Raw genomic sequence first — 20,759 nt, forward strand, 5'->3', positions numbered from 1 at the left:
GCTTCAGATACCATTGTATCATTTAGGGCATCAATTATCATTGTATCATTTTTTTTCTTCCCACTACTAATTGTGGAAACAACATAAGACTAAAAGATATAATCATATTCATTATTCATATAAATGAAAGATTAAAATAACAATCCATCAGATAAATATATCTCTTGCAACTAAATATATTCCACGTTCAGTAAGAAGATCAACTGATCTAACTGGTTGCTAATTATATTGACGATAAGAGTTGCTTTCATTTAAAAAATAACTATAATGATGATACAACTCAATTAATCTTACCTTCCACTTGCATATAAATAATAAAAATAAAAATACTTGTTTCTAACAAACGTTTGAATGTATAGCTTATATTTGTCTGATGCAAGTCCGACATGTTGTGGAGAGGGGGAAATATTGTTAGGGGCTTAACCACCCAACCTTGGACCATAACTTATCCCCACCCAATCTTTAATGAGAAAGGCCCTCCCTACCCAGAATAGACATGGAACACCTTGTTAGCCACTGAGCATCCTTTATCTAATCACACCACTCAACTTGACACCAGGAGAATACAATAAACATGATCATGCATGAACTATTAAATAATTTTTAAAAAAATTGATAAACATTGTTATATCACATATAATTCTATTTCATGTTATGCAAATTCCTTTCTCTCACCTCTTCACCCTTTTCTTTGGCTATACAGTCAGGTGAGTCCTAGGTGCTCGGATCTCAGAGCAATCAATTCTGTCCATTTATCCTAAACTAATTCATGAATATTATATGGTTTTGGCTTATCACAATCTATAATTTGAAGAATGTGTTCTTAAAGACTTGCAAAAAAATATCATTTGATTTTTAATCTTCAATGACATAAAAAAATCATGATTTCATAACATGGTTACGTGGCATTTATTTGCCACAAACAACTCTAATTTAGAGAAGGTCTAACCTATGATATTAAGCAAGATATTTTGAATTATGATATAAGTTGTAGCTTACTGCTATGTAACTTGGATTTGTTGTAATAAATGAATAAGATAATCATATTGTAGTATTTGGATTTTGGGTCTCCACATAACCTGGAATAATCTGAAAAGGAAAAGGGGTCTTGTTGAATGTTCAGTAACCTACCTCACTTTCAACTATGAAGATCTTGAACACTAATCCCAGTATGAAAATAGCTCATGATTTTGGTAGAATAATAGTATAAAGAAATCATGGAAAGGAACAATGCAATGATCACAATTGATAACAATAGAGTTATCAGTGCTATGAAATATATGGTCCGTAATATGGAAGAAGACAGGTGATAAATATAGAAGTTGGATGTTATATCTAGGAAATTAGGTGCTTGGAAAATAATAATATATCTCCCCACCTCTCTCTCAACTTCTTAAAAGAAAAAGGTAATGTGTCTCTTCGGCTTCTAAGAAGTCATAACATGAAAGGAATATCTTGACTCTTGGACGCCAAAATAAATGTACCAACTGTTCAATCAGTTTTAAGCAAGAAAAAAATAAAAATATGGAAGAAGATTTAAAGGTTAAAAATAGGAAATATTATATTTTATAATTATCTACATACATGTAGATATATTTGTGAGGTGGTATCATTATATTATAAAAAAATAACATTATGGTGTCACTTTATATTTATATCTATGTGTACGTACATAAGTATATATTAAAATAATATGGTGAAAGATCATTCAAAATTCTTTGAGGTATGTATTATATTTTGATTATATTATTTTATGTTTTTAAATTATTTATTTAATAGTTCATGCAATTCCATTGATTGTATCCTGATGTTCAAATCACTAGGTCCTCAACCATGGTGATTCACGATTCATACCCATTTGCCCAATGATGATGATGCTCATGTGCCCAATTCTTTCTAACAATACTTCCACTGCTTTGACGTGCTTCCTACAAGGAAATTCTCTACAGTTAAATCATATTACCACAACAATTTATTTAATCATAAATAATCATACTGGCTAACCACCTTTTCAATTTCATGAATTCATGATAAATAATCAACTAGCATGTTATCTTCGCACGAAATTATAACGACTACCCATCTTACCATTTTGTAGGATTATGACAAATTTAACTATCAACTAACTTCATCTGAACCTCAATGGCTATATTTTAAATTAGGTCAAAAATTAGGATGTAATAGTAAGTTTTATGATAATATCTAGTTATTCGATATTTGGACATATTCTCTGATTTCGTTTATATGTTGGATTTGATGCTATGGTTATTTACTTCATTCTTTCTTTGTGACACATTATGTGAAAGTGAGTGATGTAAATGGATTATTTTAGTATAATTAAATAAATGGTAGAATTAGGTTATTTAATGCATTTATTGCTTCGGCTATATTATTATATGAAATTGCACTTGATCATGTATTTTAGTGTGCAGGATTTATATCCCTCACAGTAGCACATAGAGTTAGTGATTCAACTATTCACATTTGACCAATGTCATCCTTGTATGGTCGATGTATCCTATTTTAGTGTTTTAATTAAACCCTCAAGTGATTTAATAAATCCAGACTCATTTGCATTACATGATTAGACTCGTGAGCATGTTTGTTCATTTAGAGGTTCGTATTTGTCACGAAAGTTATTAAGGAATTTTGTGATTTTTGGTTTAAGGGAATTTTTGGGCTTTATTTAATTTAATTTAATTCTTGACATCTTTATCATAGTTAGATTCCAATTACTTGGAATACCCTATTTTCATTTGGGTTGATTTAGTGTTTAATTAGGTGACCTGGTTATTTACCCTGATTCCTAATTCACTCGAAAAGTGAATAAGTATCCAAAAGGAAATTTTATTCCTCACTTCTCACTTTCTAAAATAAGAAAATTGAGAGAAATTTCTAAATTCTCTTCTATAGGATTGTGTTTTTGTTCACTGTAGGAGCTACGAGTGCGGGATCATCATGAGATTGGTCTTGTTGGATCTAGCTCAAGGAGACTTTGGTTTTTTGTGATTCTTGGTAACATCTATAAGATTTTTATTTAATTGTTCTAATTCCCATTTTTCCCTTTTGGCTGTCAAGTAGGGCTCTCCTATTTTATTGTTTTAGTTTCATTTATGCTTTCATTTCTTGTAGGAGCTATGGGTGTGGAATCATCATGAGATTGGTCTTGTTGGATCTAGCTCAAGGAGACCTTGGTTTTTTGTGATTCTTGGTAACATCTATAGGATTTTTATTTAATCGTTCTGATTCCCATTTTTCCCTTTTGGCTGTCAAGTAGGGCTCTCCTATTTTATTGTTTTAGTTTCATTTATGTTAAGAGGTTGAGAACTAGTGTTCCCCTTTGTTTATGAGTACTAGCTCTACCTGGTTGGTCAAGTATGAGCATTTCCCTGATTTTAAGGATGGAGGTTTGGTGTTTTGCACCATTATGCTAGTTGTTTTTGCATACAGTGTTTGAACCTAATTTTTATTGGATTTCTATGGCTCGTTCATCCTTACATTGAATGGATTTTATTTTCATTGATTTTCATCAACATTGGATTTTTGAGGTTTTCACCTCAATTTACATACCACCTAGTTTTTTAGGTCTTCTTGGCATGGTGTTGGTAGTGGATTAGAGTTATATGTAGGATGTCAATATGACCATTATTGCACTTTTATGTTTCATTGGGATGCATGCTACATCCGTAGTCCAGAGCTTGTATTCAGTTGAGTGTTATTTTTCTTGTGTCCTCATCTAGCCCTTGTTTTATGATCTTCATGATGTTGGTGCACCCATACACAAGCATGTGTACATGCATTTGTTGGGTCCTTTTGTGGAATAATCTCTTGGTTTTTATTAGTGGAGTTATATTCATTGGGGTTAGGTTGGGAATATGCATTGCCTACGGGCACTCATCATGTGATGAGTACAGGTATTCAGGGTAACAACTTGGAGGGGCTTCTCTCACAACCTTGGTGACTATTTTCCAAGTTGGAATGAAGAATTTTCTAAATAAGTGATATTTAAATAAATTATTGGGTAATAAATATAAGATAATAAAAAAGTGAGCATCAAATTTGGTTTAAGGACACTTAAAAATGTGAGCACCTGGAGTTGATCTAAGGACATAGTGTGAGAGCCTCCCTGGGGAGTTAAGTCTACATGATATTTAGTTTAGGCTACTTGATGCCAAGTGACTTACCCATCATCGAGTCCCTACATATTTGAACCATAAATTTTCTAACTAGGACTTGTTGTACTTGCATTTTCTCATGATCTTGGTTTCAGTCATCTTGGTGTCTGGTGTGAGTATTAGCCATGGACATTTTCTTTATGTGTGTTTGTGGTTGGATCGCTATCTCCATCAACACGATGGGAGTGGGCCTCTAGGTTCCATGTCGTTGGGAAGTGTATCTACCTATACCATTACTAGGGACTGGTGTACAGAGATGGTCTATTTCCAGTTGTGATTGATGCTTGATGTTAAACTTTGTTTATCCAAATTTTTTGGAGTATGTTTCCTTGTGATTTATGCTCTAATTGGAATTCTTGGATATCATGTTTAGATGATGTTAGATTATTTTACACATTCCTTTATTATGATGTTTTAGCATATGGTTAGATGATGTGATTCACTTAGTTGGAATATATGTTGCTTTATTAGATCAGCATGTTATATCTTTGTATTCTTATGATGTTATTAGATTGTAGTAGTAATGCCTCATAAGATAGATCCAACTATCTAGTTGAAAGTTTGGGATGTTACACATAGGGGATAGCTAGGGCCTTTGAGGTTTCATAATACTATTACAGTCGGGAGGAATCAGGCATGAGTTTTTTTTGTTTATGTTCATTGTGATGTTTCTTTCTATATGTTTTAATATGCTGATTTGGATTAGATGGATAGTTGTGTTTCCATCTAGTGTTTCTTTCATTTGAGTGTTCAAGCCTTGATTTGTGGATCCAGTACTCCCCGGTATGGAGGAATTATTTTCTTGTTTATTCATCCTTCATTTTCCCTTTTTTCTATTGTCTTTCCTCATGTCAAAGAAGGGTTTCCTCATGCAATAATGTGTTCTCTCATGCGAGAAATGCATTCTCCCACATGAAGTGTGGTGGAAGCTCACACAATATTATATCTCTCTCACACGAGACATGGCATTTCCTCATATGAGGCCTGGCATTCTCTCACATGAGCCTCAATAGCAAAGTAGAGAGAATTTCTGGTAGACCCATGTGTTTCCTCTCATGAGAATGTAGTTCCTCATGCATTGCAACACACTTCCTCATGTGGAGACATACTTCCTTGCGCAAGTCTGTAGGTTGAGTTTTCACACTCAAAAAATAAGGGGCATCTCTGCTAGTTTTTGGAAAATGCATCTTCGTGTTCTGAGTACCCTTTAAGTTTGCTTGTCTTTTTAGGCTTTGACAAGTTAAAGTTTTTAGGTTATTTTTTTGTTTCTTTTCTCATTTTTTATGTTTGGGCATATCAGTTGGTAGTGATGCTTTGGAGATTTGTTGGTTTCCTAGATTGGTCATTTAATTCTTCTATTGCAATCTTTTGATTGATTTCATGTTGATGTTGTTTAATTCCATTCTTTTTGTTCAAAAAAAAATGTATCTTGACTTTTATTTATCATTGTTCCAAGGATCTCTAGGTGGGTTTCCATCTAGTATCAAAGCCCATGTTGGAACATTGGGATCTTTGTGTTATGCACCCATTATGATATTTTTTTCTTTGCATGCATTGTTATATTATGTTTTCTTATGCTTGTGACTCTTATGACTATCATGTATGATTCTGACCCTTATCTTGTTGCTTTATTAGTAATGCCTCCTACATGTACACCTAGTGGTAGTAATCGACAAAATATCATTGAAGAAGAACACCATGAGGAGGAACGTCAAGACTGTTGGATACAATTGACTAATTGTGTATTGTCTTTGATGTTACACAATTTTCATAACCATCATTAGTCAGTATATTTCGAGCTCACTCGAGAAGTGAAGAGAGTTCTTACTGTTTATAGAGCATTCCTGTGTTTACCTAGTTAAGAAGGCAATATCTACCAAGTTCACTTGGGCATCAAATGAAAAGTTGTTGAAAGCGAGTGTTAATGGAGCTCACTCGGGTAATGAAGGAAATTTGGATGGAACCAGTGCTAACTGAGTTCACTCGATTGACAAAGGATTTTCATAAGTTTGCAGCATTAACCAAGCTTTTGTTGGTTAACAAAGGAAATCATTTTAGAGTTAGTTTCTATCAAGCAAGGTAGGCTAACAAATGATTTTCTTATTTTTTTGTATTAATCTTAATTGACTAATCTATTGATTCCAGTCGACTAAGGTGATGAATATTGATTATTGTAAGTTGTATTTGAGCTGACTTGACAAAGTGGAAGATATAAGTATAAGGTCAAGTTGTGATTTTAAGTGAAAGAAAAATGCAAGAGAGTGTGTGAATTGTGATGATGTAATTGAATATCTATTGATGAGAAAAGGAATCAAATTTGAAGGATAAGCAGAATATCCTTTTGATGCAGTAAAGCCATATTCGATCAAAAAGGATCAAGTACAAGCCACAATAGAGATCTAAAATTAGAAAATTAGTTGTAGTCAAATCAAGTCATCTCATTGTTACTCTCTAACCATTGTAGTAGTGGTCTAAATCTCCCAACGAAGTTGGCTTAACAGTTATTTACAAATCCTCTAACAAGGTGGAAATTCCATTGAATTATTCTCAAGACCTCTAACTAGGCCACTCCTAATAGGGTGATTAAATCCTTTAACAGGGTCACACCTAAAAATGTGTTTTGTAACCTTTAATAGGGTTGGCTTCTAACAGGGCTTACTTTAAAAGAGTGAAAATCAGTAACTAGTAGCTATTGGTGGTTTTTCCCAAATTGGGTTTCCATGTTAAATCCTAGTATCAAATGTATTCATGCTATTTTCTTTATGTTTTTGAAACTAAGTTAAAATAATGGTAATCATAGATAACTTCTAACAGTTCATATGTTAATCTTTTATCGAGCTAATCTAGTTATTATCGAGTTACAACATTCTGTGTGTTTATTGAGATTCAATAGTACTCAGTTATCTATTTGATTTTGTATTGACATCTAAGGGATTTGGGATTTATTTTGTAGTAACTAATTCAGCCCTCCCCTCTTAGTTACCCCTCTTATATTTCCAACAAAGACAGTAGGGAAGAACAGGGTAGCAAAGATCATGGTGGCATTGGGGCATTGATGCCTTTGCTACAAGAGATTATAGCTCAGTTGGGACCTCATATAGAGGAAAGCCAATATGACTGTGGTTATGAAGAGGCGTCTTGCCATGGAGAGTCCTATATGTCAGATCATAGAGAGGAAGAGGAATGTGAGCATGAATGTTCTCACACACCACCTGGCAATAGAGGGCACCATCAGAGAGGTCGAGACCACAATGGTGAGGATTCCATTTGCATGGACATGATGAAATCTCTTCAACAGTCTAAACCACAATATTTTGATGGTAAGGGAGATGGCCTCAGGGATGAGACTTGGTTACTAAATATGGAACATTTCTTTTCCATGTATCTGTATGCAACCAACTTAAGAGCCTATTATGTTGTCATGTAGCTGAGATACCACACATCTATTTGGTGGAACATCAAGGTGCAAAAGCTCTAGACCAGTATAGTAGATCTCACCTGGGAGATCTTTGAGGAGAGGTTCAAAGAGAGGTTCTTATCCCCTCAGTTTAGGGAGACTTGTGTCAATGAGTTCCATGAGATTAAACAAGGGAACATATCAGTGGATCAGTACAAGATTATATTCTTTGAGATCAAGTAGTACTCATGCTATAACCATGATGAGATACTCCTTACTCAACATTTTGTGTGAGGTCTTAAAGACTCTATCATTAGAGAGGTTCTGATGCACCAATCTAGGACACTTATCTTTGTTATGGAAAAGGCATGAATTGTGTGGAGCAATGTGGCTAAGGGGTTTAGTGGAAAATTAGGCTCTTAGAGCCATAGTGCATGAACTTTAGGGTAGGATGCATAGTTTCCTCAGTCCTCTAGAAAGGGCCAAACCTAGTTAGCTCCCTTGCAGGGCAGTCATGGTCACCAGAAGTGACATAACCATTAGTGGTGATCTAAGGGTGGGAAAAATTCAGGTGCCTTAGGAAAGAAAGGGGAGGACCATAGTTGAGGCTAATAGTCTTAGCATAATTACCCATCTCAGAGTAGTCAACAAAACTCTAGCAAGGGAAGTGCACCCTATTCTAGTGCTTCTAAGGGTGGATGTGGACAGGGCTTCTATGTGAAAGGAGTATGTTTCTCTTATGATCATCTTGGCCATAGAGCAGTGAAATATCCTTCAAAGACTTCTTCAAGAGCTAGTAGAGGTGTCACCAAATTAAAGCCTGCTATGGGAGATGTAGGTAGAAGCCATTGAGTCTTTGCAGTAGTTGATAATTGTTAAGAGAAGCACAAAGGTATCATAGTCGAGGCTATAGGTGTGTTGCATGGTATTTCATCTTTAGTATTATTTGACTTAGGTGCTTTAGATTCTTTTATTTCACCATCTCTTGTTCAAATATGTGGGCTAGAGGCAACATGTCAGGTCGATAGGTGGCAAGTTGAGTTAGCCACGTGATCCAAAGTGGTTATGGACTCCTTGGTTAGTGGTTGTGATTTGGACCTAGGTACCTTCACCACCATAATGGATCTTCACATCATACCTCTAAGATCATATGATATTGTGTTGGGAATGGATTGGTTAGCTGCCTATCAAGCAAATATTAATTGTCAGTGTAATTCAATACTCTATATTCATGACACAAGTGGGCAGGTAGAGCTTTTAGGGGTCTAGAGACTAGTCTCACTTTGGATGATCTCAACTAATCAATTGAAGTGGAGTGTACAAAAGCGATGTTAAATGTTTGTAGTCTTTGTTAGTAATCCTAAGGAGGCTGAGAGCCATATGGTGACACTTGATGATAACCCACTTCTTCATGAGTATGCATGTGTGTTTCCTAATGAGATACTAGGTATGCCACCACAGCGTGACATTGATTTCCAGATCGATCTCATACTAGGAGCGAAGCTGATTTTATGAGCTCCTTATCATATGAATACTTAGGAGTTGAGTGAGCTCAGATTACAGTTGGAGGAATTTTTGGCTAAGGGCCATATTCATCCTAGTGTATCCCCATGGGGTGCACCAATCATCATTGTGAAGAAGAAAGATGGATCATTGTATTTATGCATTGACTACCAAAAGTTGAGTAAGGTGATGGTGAAGAATCAGTATCCTTTTCCAAGGATAGATGACTTGTTTGATCAGATGGAGGGAGCATGAGTGTTCTTGAAGATTGATCTTAAGTCAGGATAACATCAGCTTCATATTCAAGAGGTCGACATTCATTAGAAAAAATTTCATACATGTTATGGACATTATGAGTTCATGGTTGTACCCTTTGGGTTAACCAATGCATCATCATTGTTCATGAGTATGATGAATGGAGTATTTCACAATTACCTTGATTGGTGTGTCATTGTATTTTTAGATGATATATTGATCTATTCTAAGACTATAGAGAACATGAGGTTCATTTACACCAAGTGTTGCAGTGCTTGCAAGATCATCAGTTGTATGGAAACTTGGGTAAATGTGGATTCTTCCAGTTAGAGGTGAAGTATTTGGGACATATCATCACTAGTGATGGTATTGTGGTGGATCTAGAGAAAATCTAAGCTATCATGGATTGGTTGGTACACACTAATATTTCTAAGGTTCATAGTTTAATGGGATTGGCAGGCTACTACCGTTGATTTGTGAAGAAATTTTCTCATGTGGCTCATCCCATCACTTCTCTTTAGTGGAAAGGGAAGAAGTACGTTTGGTCAGACTAGTGTGAGGCAACATTCAATGCTCTTAAGGAGTAGTGGACTAGTGCACCAATCCTTGTAGTGCCTAATCCTATAGGAGATTTTACGGTTTGCACAGATGCTTCATTCAAAAGTGTGGGTGTGGTGTTGATGCAGGATGATCGTGTGATTTTGTCTAAGTCTAGAAAACTCAAGGACCATGAGCTTAACTACCACACTCATGATTTGGAACATGTGGTCGTAGTGCATGCACTTATGCATTGGAGATATTTCCTTTTGGGACATAGGTTTGAGCTACATAGTGGTTATCGTAGCTTACAATATATTTTTACTTAGCCAAACTTAAATGCATGAAAGCATCACTATATTGAGTTCCTATGTGAGTATGACTTTGATGTTCACTATATTAAAGGGAAAGAAAATATTGTCATAGATGCCTTGAGTAGGAGGTGACATGAGATATCAGTTTTGTCATTGTAACTAGATTTGTGAGGTCATATCTTGGTGGCCTTGCCTAGTGATACATGGTATCAGGGGGTGAGGTCAGAGATTGAGTCTAGATGTACCCTTGAGGGGAGGTTTTTAGGTTATTTTCTTGAGTCTGATGGACTACTATGACAATTGGGGTGTATTTATGTACAAGTGTCTAGTGATCTTCGTACATTGATTTTTTCAGAAGCACATCGTGCACCATATTCTACACATTCTGACATTAAGAAGATGCATGTCAATCTTAGATAGTTGTACTTATAGGTAGGGATGAGGCACGATGTTTCTAATTTTTTTTCTCAATGTCTTGAGTGCCAAAGAGTGAAGGTAGAGCATCAGCATCTGATAGGTATTTTGTAGCTACATACCATTCCAAAGTGAAAATGTGATACCATATCTATTGATTTTATCATTGGGTTGCCTATCTCATCACAATGACGTGATTTTATCATGGTGATAGTGGAAAATTTATCCAAGGTAGCACATTTTTCACCCATGAGAACATCCTACACGACTTCTTTTGTAGTGCACATTTTCTTGGAAGATATTGTTCAATTGCATGGGATCCCTTGTCAAATTATTTCAGATAGAGATCCATTGTTTACTTTGGCACTGTGGATGTCTCTCCAGCATGCTTTGGGCACACAATTCAATTTTAGTTCGGCTTACCACCTAGAGACCGATGGTCAAATAGAGAGAGTGAACCAAGTTCTAGAAGATATGCTTTACATGTATGTGATGGGCAGGCAGGTGAAGAGGGAGGATTACTATATATATTGTTGAGTTTTCTTATAATAATGGGTTTCATAGTTCTCTTGGCATGTCACATTTTCAGGCCTTGTACAGACCTTGTCATACCCCTTCAATTTGGGATCATTTGGAGGACCAAGTACTTCTAGGTCTAGAGATACTTTAGGATATGGAGCAGTAGGTTGTTCATATTAGAGAGAATTTGGTTACTACTCAAGATAGGATCAAGAAGTATGTAGATGCCCATAGGTTGGATTGTCACTTCTCTATTAGTGGTAGGGTGTTTTTGAGAGTGCATCTGAGAAAGAGCCCCATCTATTATGGGAAAGGCTCTAACTTGGCACCATGTTTTGTGGGACTGTTTGAGATCCTCAAGAGGATCATTCCTATTTCTTATCGACTAGCATTACCACCTAGCTTATTGTGCATCCATGTTGTTTTCCATGTTTTTTTTTTGGGGCAGTATATTCTTGATGTGAGCCATATTGTTGATTGGGATGCTTTGTAGGTGGAGGACCCACAACATTCTTTGGAGCCTATTCGTATCCTTTAGCATTAGAGACTAACTTTGAGAGGTCAAGACATAGAGTAGGTAAGACTCCAGTGGGACTCAAGCGATGAAACTTCTGCTACTTGGGAAGATGCTACATGATTAAGAGATTTGTACCCCTATCTTTTTGCAAGCTTCTGGGAGTAAGCCTATGCCTAGTGGGGGAGGATGTAGAGCCTCTCATGTATGCAGTTTGTACCTTATTATATATTGACCTGAGAGATACTTGTTACTTGAATTTTATTTTTTACATTTGAGATGACTTGATGGTTAGGTGTTATAATTTGATTTCTAGTATCATAGATGTTAGATTATTATGTTTTTTAGTTGATCATATCTACATGATGATGCCTTTTTTGAGATGATATCATGTTTTATGATGATTTGGTTATCTGGTCTTTAAACATATTCTCTGATTTCATTTATATGTTGGATTTGATGCTATTGTTATTTACTTCATTCTTGCTTTGTGATGTGTTATGCGAAAGTGAGCGATGTAAATGGATTGTTTCAATATAATTAAATAAATGGTTAAATTAGGTTATTTTATGCATTTATTGCTTTGGCTATGTTATTATATGCAATTGCACTTGATCGTATGTTTTAGTGTGCATGGTTTATATCCTTGGTAGTGGCTCATGGAGTTAGTGATTTAGTTGTTCATATTTGACCAATGTTGTCCCTGTATGGTCGACATACCCTATTTTAATGTTTCAATTAAACCCTCTGGTGATTTAACAAATCTCTAGACTCATTTGCATTATGTGATTAGACCTGTGAGCATGTTTTTGCATTTAGAGGTTCGCATTTGTGACAAAAGTTATTAAGGAATTATGTGATTTTGGTTTAAGGGAATTTTTGGACTTTATTTAATTTAATTTAATTTCTAACATCTTTGTCATAGTTGAATTCCAATTACTTGGAATATCCTATTTTCATTTGGGTTGATTTAGGGTTTAACTAGGTGACCTAGTTATTTACCCTAATTCATTATTCACTCAAAAAGTGACTAAGTATCCAAAAAGGAATTTTATTCCTCGCTTCTCACTTTTTGAAATAAGAAAATTGAGAACAATTTCCAAATCCTCTTCTATAGGATCGTGTTTCTATTTCTTGTAGGAGCTACGTGCATGAGATTGTTGTGTGATTGGTCTTGTTGGATCCAACTTGGGGAGACCTTGGTTTGTCATGATTCTTAGCAACTTCTGCAGGATTTTTATTTAATTGTTCTGATTCTTGTTTTTCCCTTTTGGCTGTTAGGTAGGGCTCTCATGTTTTATTGTTTTAGTCTCGTTTTAGCTTCCTGGTAGTTGTATGTTAGGAGGATGAGAACTAGGGTTCCCCTCCGTTTCTAATTTCTAGCTCTACTCGGTTGGTCAAGTATGAGCATTTACCTAATTTTTAGGATGGGGTTTTGGGGTTTTACACCTTTATGCTAGTCATTTTTGCATATGATGTTCAAACCCAGTTTTTATTGGATTTTGTGGCTCATTCATCATTGGGTTGAATGGGTTTTATTTTTGTTGATTTTTGTCAACATTTTTTTTGAGGTTTTTGCCTTGATTTGTGTGTCACCTAGTTTTCTTGTGTTTTCTTGACATGGTGTTGGTTGTGGATTAGGATTATCCAAAGGATGTGAATTTGACCACTATTGCTCTTTTACATTGCATTGGGATGCGTGATGCATCCATACTCCCAAGCTTATATTCAATTAAGTGTTATTTTACTTGTGTTCTCAGCCATCCCTTGTTTTGTGATCTTTGTAACATTGGTGCACCCACACACAAGCACATGCATGTGCATTTTTTGAGTTCTTTTGAGGCCTAATCTCCTAGTTGTTATTGGTGGAGTTATGCTTATTAGGTTGAGTTGGGAATATGCATTGCCTACAGGCACTCATCGTGTGATGAGCATGGGTATGTAGGGTAACAACTTGTAGGGGCTTCTCTCACAACCTTGGTGATTGTTTCCTAGGTTGGCATAAAGAAGTTTTTAAATAAGTGATAATTAAATAAATTACTAGGTAATAAATATAAGATAATAAAACAAGTAAGCACCTGATTTGGTTTGAGGAAACTTGAAAATGTGAGCACCTGGAATTGATCCAAGGACATAGTGTGAGAGCCTTCCTAGGGAGTTGAGTCCACATGATATTCATCTTAGGCTACTTGATGCCAAGAGACTTACCCTCCATCGACTCCCTACATAGTTGACCCATAGAGTGTCTGACTAGGACCTATTGTACTTGCATTATCTCATGATCTTGGTTTTAGTCATCTTATTGTATGGAATGAGTGTTAGCCATGGATGTTTTCTTTATTGTGTTTGTGGTTGGATCACTATATCCATCAGCATAGCGGGAGTGGGCCTACTGGTTCCACATGGTTGGGAGGCATAGCTACCTATACCACTACTGGGGATTGGTGTACAAAGATGGTCTATTTCCTATTGTGACCAATGCTTGATGTTACACTTGGTTTATCAAGATTTTCCAAAGTATGTCTCCTTCTGATTTATGCTTTAATTATAATGCTTGGATATCATGTTTAGATGATGTTATATTATTTGTGCATTCCTTTATTATGATGCTTTAGCATATGGTTAGATGATTTGGTTCACTTAGTTGAAATATTTATTAATTTATTGGATTTGCATGTTAAATCTTCTTGTTCTTATGATGTTATTACACTGTAGTAGTAACTCCCTCATAAGATAGCTCCAACTATCTAGTTGGCAGTTTAGGATGTTACGCATGGGGGATGGCTAGGGCCTTTGTGGTCTCATGATGTTATTATAGTTGGGAGGAACCGTGCACGAGTTTTGTTGATTATGTTCATTATGATGTTGTTTTTCACATGTTTTCATATGCTTCTATGGATTAGATGGATTTTTGTTTGGTGTTTCTTGCATTCGAGTGTTCAAGACTCAATTTTTGGATCTGGTACTCTGCAGTGTGGAGGAATTGTTTTTCCTATTTCTTAGTCCTTCATTTTCCCTTTTTGTTGTTGTCTTTCCTCACCTCAGAGAAGAGTTTCCTCAAGCGAGAATGCATTCTCTCACATGAGAAAGTCATTCTCTCATGTGAAGCATAGTGGAAGCTCATGCAAGATTGTATCTCTCTCACACAAGACATGGTACTTCCTCACGTGAAACCTAGCATTCTCTCATGTGAGCCTCAGTAGCAAAGAAGGGAGAATTGTTGGTAGACCCATGTGTTTCCTTGCGTGGTGCGACACACTTCCTTGCATGGAGATGTACTTCCTTGGGCTAGTCTATAGGTTGAATTTTCTCATGCAAAAAACAAGGGGGCATCCCTGTTGGTTTTTTAAAAATGCATCTTGGTGTTTCGAGTACCCTTTAGGTTTGATCATCTTTCTAGGCTTTGAGAGATCAAATTTTTTAGGTTTTTTTGTTGTTTCTTTTTTGATTTTTATGTTTGGGCACGTTGGTTGGTAGTGACTCTTTGGAGATTCGTTGGTTGCCTAGCTTGATCATTTAATTGATTACATGTTGATGTTGTTTAATTCCATGCTTCTTGTTCAAATATATATATATATATATATATATATATATATATATATATATATATATATATATAGCTTGGCTTTTATTTATCCTTATTCCAAGGATCTCCAAGCAGGGCATTACACATACCATCAAGGAAAATAATTACATTGCAATTAACGATCTTAACAACTTACGTAGTTACATTTGGATGTCCTAGGTTCAATAGGATTGTCTTATTTTCAAGAATATTACTTATTGTCAAAGAAGATAAGAAGAGTTGCAAGACCTACATCTTTTGTGGGTAGTTAATGAGAGGAGTTTTGTTTCCTCTTCAACATCATTACTTCTTAATTTGGTTGATAGAAATAAAAATATGATCGGGTTTCCTTTGGTTTTTTAGAATGTTACCTATTTCTTTAGTGTTGAGTGATTTTAAGAAATGTAGTCATAAAAACACAATCAAGTTATGTTTATTTTTTAAACGCATTTTGGGTTCTTAGATTATTAACATGTATGGGGTTTTCTTAATGAAATTGTGTGCACAAAATGAATTACATTTTTCAAGACATAACACATTTGGGTTATTTGAATTTTTAATAACTTAGCATTAGCTACAATTTTGTATTCTTTAAGGTGAGTGGGCCCTTCTTTGTTTAGTATTTAGTTCACATCCCTAATAGTAAAATGGTCATCAATTTATTATAATCAATACACTTGTTAAATTCACACCTACTAAGTTCCAAATAAAAAACACATGAATCAAAATTCTAGAGCCATAATCTAGGAATATCTTCTTGTAACTACTTTTGCATCGAATAGGTTTTTAAGTCTTGAATGAAATGAAACCATATTTAATGTACTATTCTTTCTTAGTACAACTATCTCCTTAGCCATGGTTCTCATGTAAGATTTGGTGCCATTTATTTTTTATTTCTTCCTTTAAAATTTTAGACTCATTAATATTAGTAGGTACTAAAAATATTTAAAAATAAGCGGCCTAACTATTTAGTCACTCTCTTTCTTGAATGTAATATTTATATTATGTTGCTCAAGTGGAAGTGCTATTATTGTATTTTTTCTTGACTATACTTTCTATAGATGTTGGCACCATCTATGTAGTGTTTACACCATGATATTTTGAGAGTAAGTTGTGTGTGTGTGTCTGTGTTTGTGTGTGTGTTTGATGAAGAGATGTACAATATTAAATTAATAATAATAACAAGGATACTTTGACCTTGTTAAATTCAAGAAAATGGAAGGGATATTTGATGAAGGAGCTTCTAGAATATTAAAAAAATTCTTCCCAACAAAGGCTATTTATTTATAAGTTAGAAGTTGCTAGTGTCAATCATAAGCCTTAACATAAGGTCATCTTTATATAATTTTAGAGTATCTTAGATTATGAGGGTGACCTACTTATTTTGACATTTTATTTCCAATATCATTATGATATCATATATTTAGATGTGAGATTGGAGTCTAAATGAGTGTAAAATTGAACAGTCTTTTAACTTCTTGTCTTACTCCATTGTTGTGCTATTTAAATTGGTTGATTGTTTGATAGGTATGAGGTATATTTCCACACAAAGTCAAATTGCGATATAGCTATAAGGATTTAATCGTGTAGTTTTCGATTCAAACTTATTTATCCAAGTTGTGATTCTCATAGAATCATTAGGACTTGAAAAGTTCACCCATCCTAGTACTACTTGAGCATACTTAACTACAAAGTTTTTTCAATAATTAAACCCACTCTCCTTACAAATCATTTGCAAATCCTTTAATAAGAGCTCATTTGGCAGTGGCAATTAGACTGGAATAGGTATTTGTAAATACTCAAAATTTCAAATCCTCAATTTGGGTGCACCAAATCAAAATTGGGAATAGGAATACATGTTCTCATTTTGGCCATGTTGGCTTCTGATTTAACAATGATTTTACCTACTAGGTATTTGTTGAGCTATCATTTTGCACGATGCTTAATAGAAAGAATCCTTTCAAACTCCTCTCTTGAAAAGTGAATATGGGATCAACTCCAAGGTTTTGGGTGATCTTGTGACCTGCTGGAATCCCCTTAATAGAAGATAAATGTGAGTGTTCTCGAGGAGGCCTTTGCTAGTTCTGACCAATTTTGAATAAGATGTTGAATTTACTTGCTATCTCAAAAAAATAACCACACAAAAACAAATATATTTTTGTATTTTTCTATTTATAATGAATGTAGTTTTAACTATACAACTATATGAATTCCTAAATTAACCAAGTGTTGGTAAAAGTGAATAATGAAGATAAGGTAAAAAAAAGTTTAAGAAAATGGCTTGAGAAGTAAATCCCTAACGAACATAAGCCACGAAAACAACACGTTTGTGAATTTAGCCTTTGAAAAGATCAATAGGTAACCAATGAAAATAGGAGCAGTGCTTCCTCAATTTTGTTGATGGGAATTTAGTAACCATAATATATTTCACTTTTCATTAGATCACAAGGCCACAGAAAGTGCACTCATGTGAGACAAAAAGTTATGCATAAACAATAGATGATCTCTTCTCCAACTAAGTATGTTAGTAGAAGTTGTAAACACATGGCAAACACCAAAATTAAAAGATCGCTCAATCAAAATAACACAAAAAAAATATTGGATCCATTACACTCCATGAACATACATTCACAAAATATAACACACTCCAGCAAGAATAACTACACTCAGAATGAGAGCACCAAAAGCATATAGCATATATTATTGCATCAAAATAACGGCTCAGAATACATACTACATTCCTGAATTTATAAGAAATCATCTCCTTAATTTGTGTTGAGAGTGAGAGATCTCTTTATGAAAACTTATGATTCTAAACTAATAAAACAAATCTATTTATGTACAAACTGACTCTCTAATTGATGCTAAGTAGGCCTCCACCATTACTTATATCATTTAATGGGTGCATGAGCCTTTACATGTCTTAAAACAAAGAAAGCATGAGAAAATAAGAAGGAGAAAGTCATCAGATGATTTAGGAGTCTCTAGAGATGCCAAAAATAGAAGCTCAACCTTTTCTAGATGTTTGTAGCAGTTAAACTACCGTCAGAATGCATTTCTAATGCATGGAAAGCTCTAAATTTGAAACTGGTAGTTAATTGTCAGTGCACCTCTAACTTCTTCAAAAACTTCCAACAAACCTTTGGAGAAGCACACTTTGGAAGAAGTGCACCTTACACACCTTGCTCAACTAGCACACCTTGGAAGCTTGTGCACCTCAGAAAATAGGTCAAAAAAAATGCAAAATTTTACCAAGTGTCAAAACTGAAATTCTAACTTTTGGGTTTTGTTCCCCTTCATACCAAAGCTATGTTTGGGTATTTACTCTTGAATTTCTTTATAATCTCCATCACTTGGGTTGCATCCAAAAAATCTAAAGCATCATATTTATCCTTTACCTTTTTTTGATAGTTGCCCACCTTTATGTGAATCTCTACAAAATCTTCCAATTTTACATACAATTCTAGCAATGCCTCTTTGGTCTTAAATACTTGTCTAATATCCTCATCAGTGGAAGATTCTTCAAAAGTATTCTAAAATTCATCAACAACTTCTTCTATAGTCATTAATTTATCTCTTGAATCATCTTCAAAACTATCTAGGCAAGCATCATTGTAATGTCTCTCTACTTCCAAAATCTACTCTTGGGCTTGATCCTTGAGCTTATGAATATCCACATGTAATTTTTACATTACTTTATTACCATCCACAATCTTCTCTATCCAGTAATCTATCTTATCTAACTCATCTACAGTATATATGTCCACCAACATATGATACCTTTGACCCTTTATTGATTGTAATGCTTGTAGATCTTTACCCTAGGTATGTACTTCATCCATTAACCCAAAATCCTGTATCAATATAGAAACTAGCTTATCTACATTATTTTGCACATGGTGTAGTAGTTTAAGATTTCCTTATATGGTCTACACACCTTTCTCTTCAAAACTTTCTTGCCATTGCTAGCAAGCCTTTAAAAATGTATATAATTGTGCAATCTCCTTATCCCTCTTATCAATTGTTGTATTTAGAGTCTCCTTGGGATTTTTAGGATCCAATGGACCAACTAATTCATTCAAATAACCTCTTAGGATTTTATTTTTCTTTTGAAGGTTTAACAATTTAGGCTCATCCTATTCTAAGTGCCTAAACACTTCTTTGATTGCCATAGTAACCATCAATTTGGCAATATCCACAATGGGTTTTCCAAGAAAGACCTCCTTGATTTGATAATATTCTGGAGTTAAATCCTCAATATCTACATGTAGAGGAGGGATAGAAACATGGGAAAACAATTCCTAATTTTGATCACTCATAACAAAGGTTAGTGTTTGTGCATCACTTATAGGTGGCTTAGGTTTCTTGAGAGATTCAATTAATTTTCCCATCTCCTCTTCCTCAGTACAATACAACTACCTTTTGTGTCTAACCATCACCTCTTTCCTCAACCATCTCAAAGTATCTTCCATTAGAGATTTACCCTTAGATGAAGAAGGAGCTTGTATCACTAGGCTTTTTCCCTTATCACTCCTCTTTGGAGTCTTCTCCTTTTGTGAGAGATCCAACTTAGGCATCTCTATGTCTGTCAAGTCCACAATCCTCACCTTTGTATCTTGGGAAGTCTGGTGAGGTTTCTCATATATTTCCCCTCCTTTGATACTTCATCGACAGGTATTTTTTGTGGCTCTTCTTCTTGTTCAGCTTGCACCTTTTCTTCATTACTTGGAGGGAGAGGAGTAACTGAACTTTTTTCCAAGAAAGATAAAGCTTGACTTAGTGATGGTGGAGCACTTAAAGGTCCTGGTGATTGAGGCAACATTTGACTCCAATCCTCTTGTGGAGGTTGACTTTTTGGGATATCCCTTATCTTTTTGCCTACCAACTTAGTGCCTGCTAGCATGAAATCAAAATCTGACATCTTAAAGACATCGGCCTCTTGATCCTCTTGCTCATCAATCCATTGTTGTAACTCATCCTTCGAAGTTGTAACCTAAATAGTTTGTGTACGAATGGATGGTGGTGTTATAGTAGAGCTTCTTCTGGCAAGATGAGTCCATTGACTCAAGGGAAGTTTATCCTCTTCATCATCATCATTGTGTTCTTCCTCCAGAATAACTTCTTGGACTGATGGAAAAGGATAACCTTTCTTATCACCTTTTGTCTCCTTTTAACTAGAGTTTTCATCTTTCTTTTCTTGGGAGCCAATGGAGGTGCTTCTTCCTCTTGTGCAGGTAGAGACACTTCATGTGCTTCTATTTTAGCTCCTTTCCCTTGTTCTAGCGGTGGCACTAGTGGATTATCTAGAGTCTGGATGACTTCTACATTTTCTACCCTTTCTACATTATCTCACTCTTGGTGTTTTGGTGCTTGAGTTACCTCTTCTCCAGGCTCAACTTGTTGAGGGGAAGTTCTTTTCCTTTTATTTTTACCCTTCTGTGCCCTAAAGTATCCAAGTTCTTTATCAAGTTGATGCACTATTTTCGGTCTTACTGGAGATTGAGTTGTGAATGTTGGCGTGCTATTACCTTCACTCCTTTACCTTTCAGTGGGTGGGTTGTAGCTT

This window comes from Cupressus sempervirens, chromosome 10 (genome assembly GCF_028749045.1).
Source record: "Cupressus sempervirens isolate cs-2001-9-10 chromosome 10, ASM2874904v1, whole genome shotgun sequence".
NCBI lineage: Eukaryota > Viridiplantae > Streptophyta > Pinopsida > Cupressales > Cupressaceae > Cupressus > Cupressus sempervirens.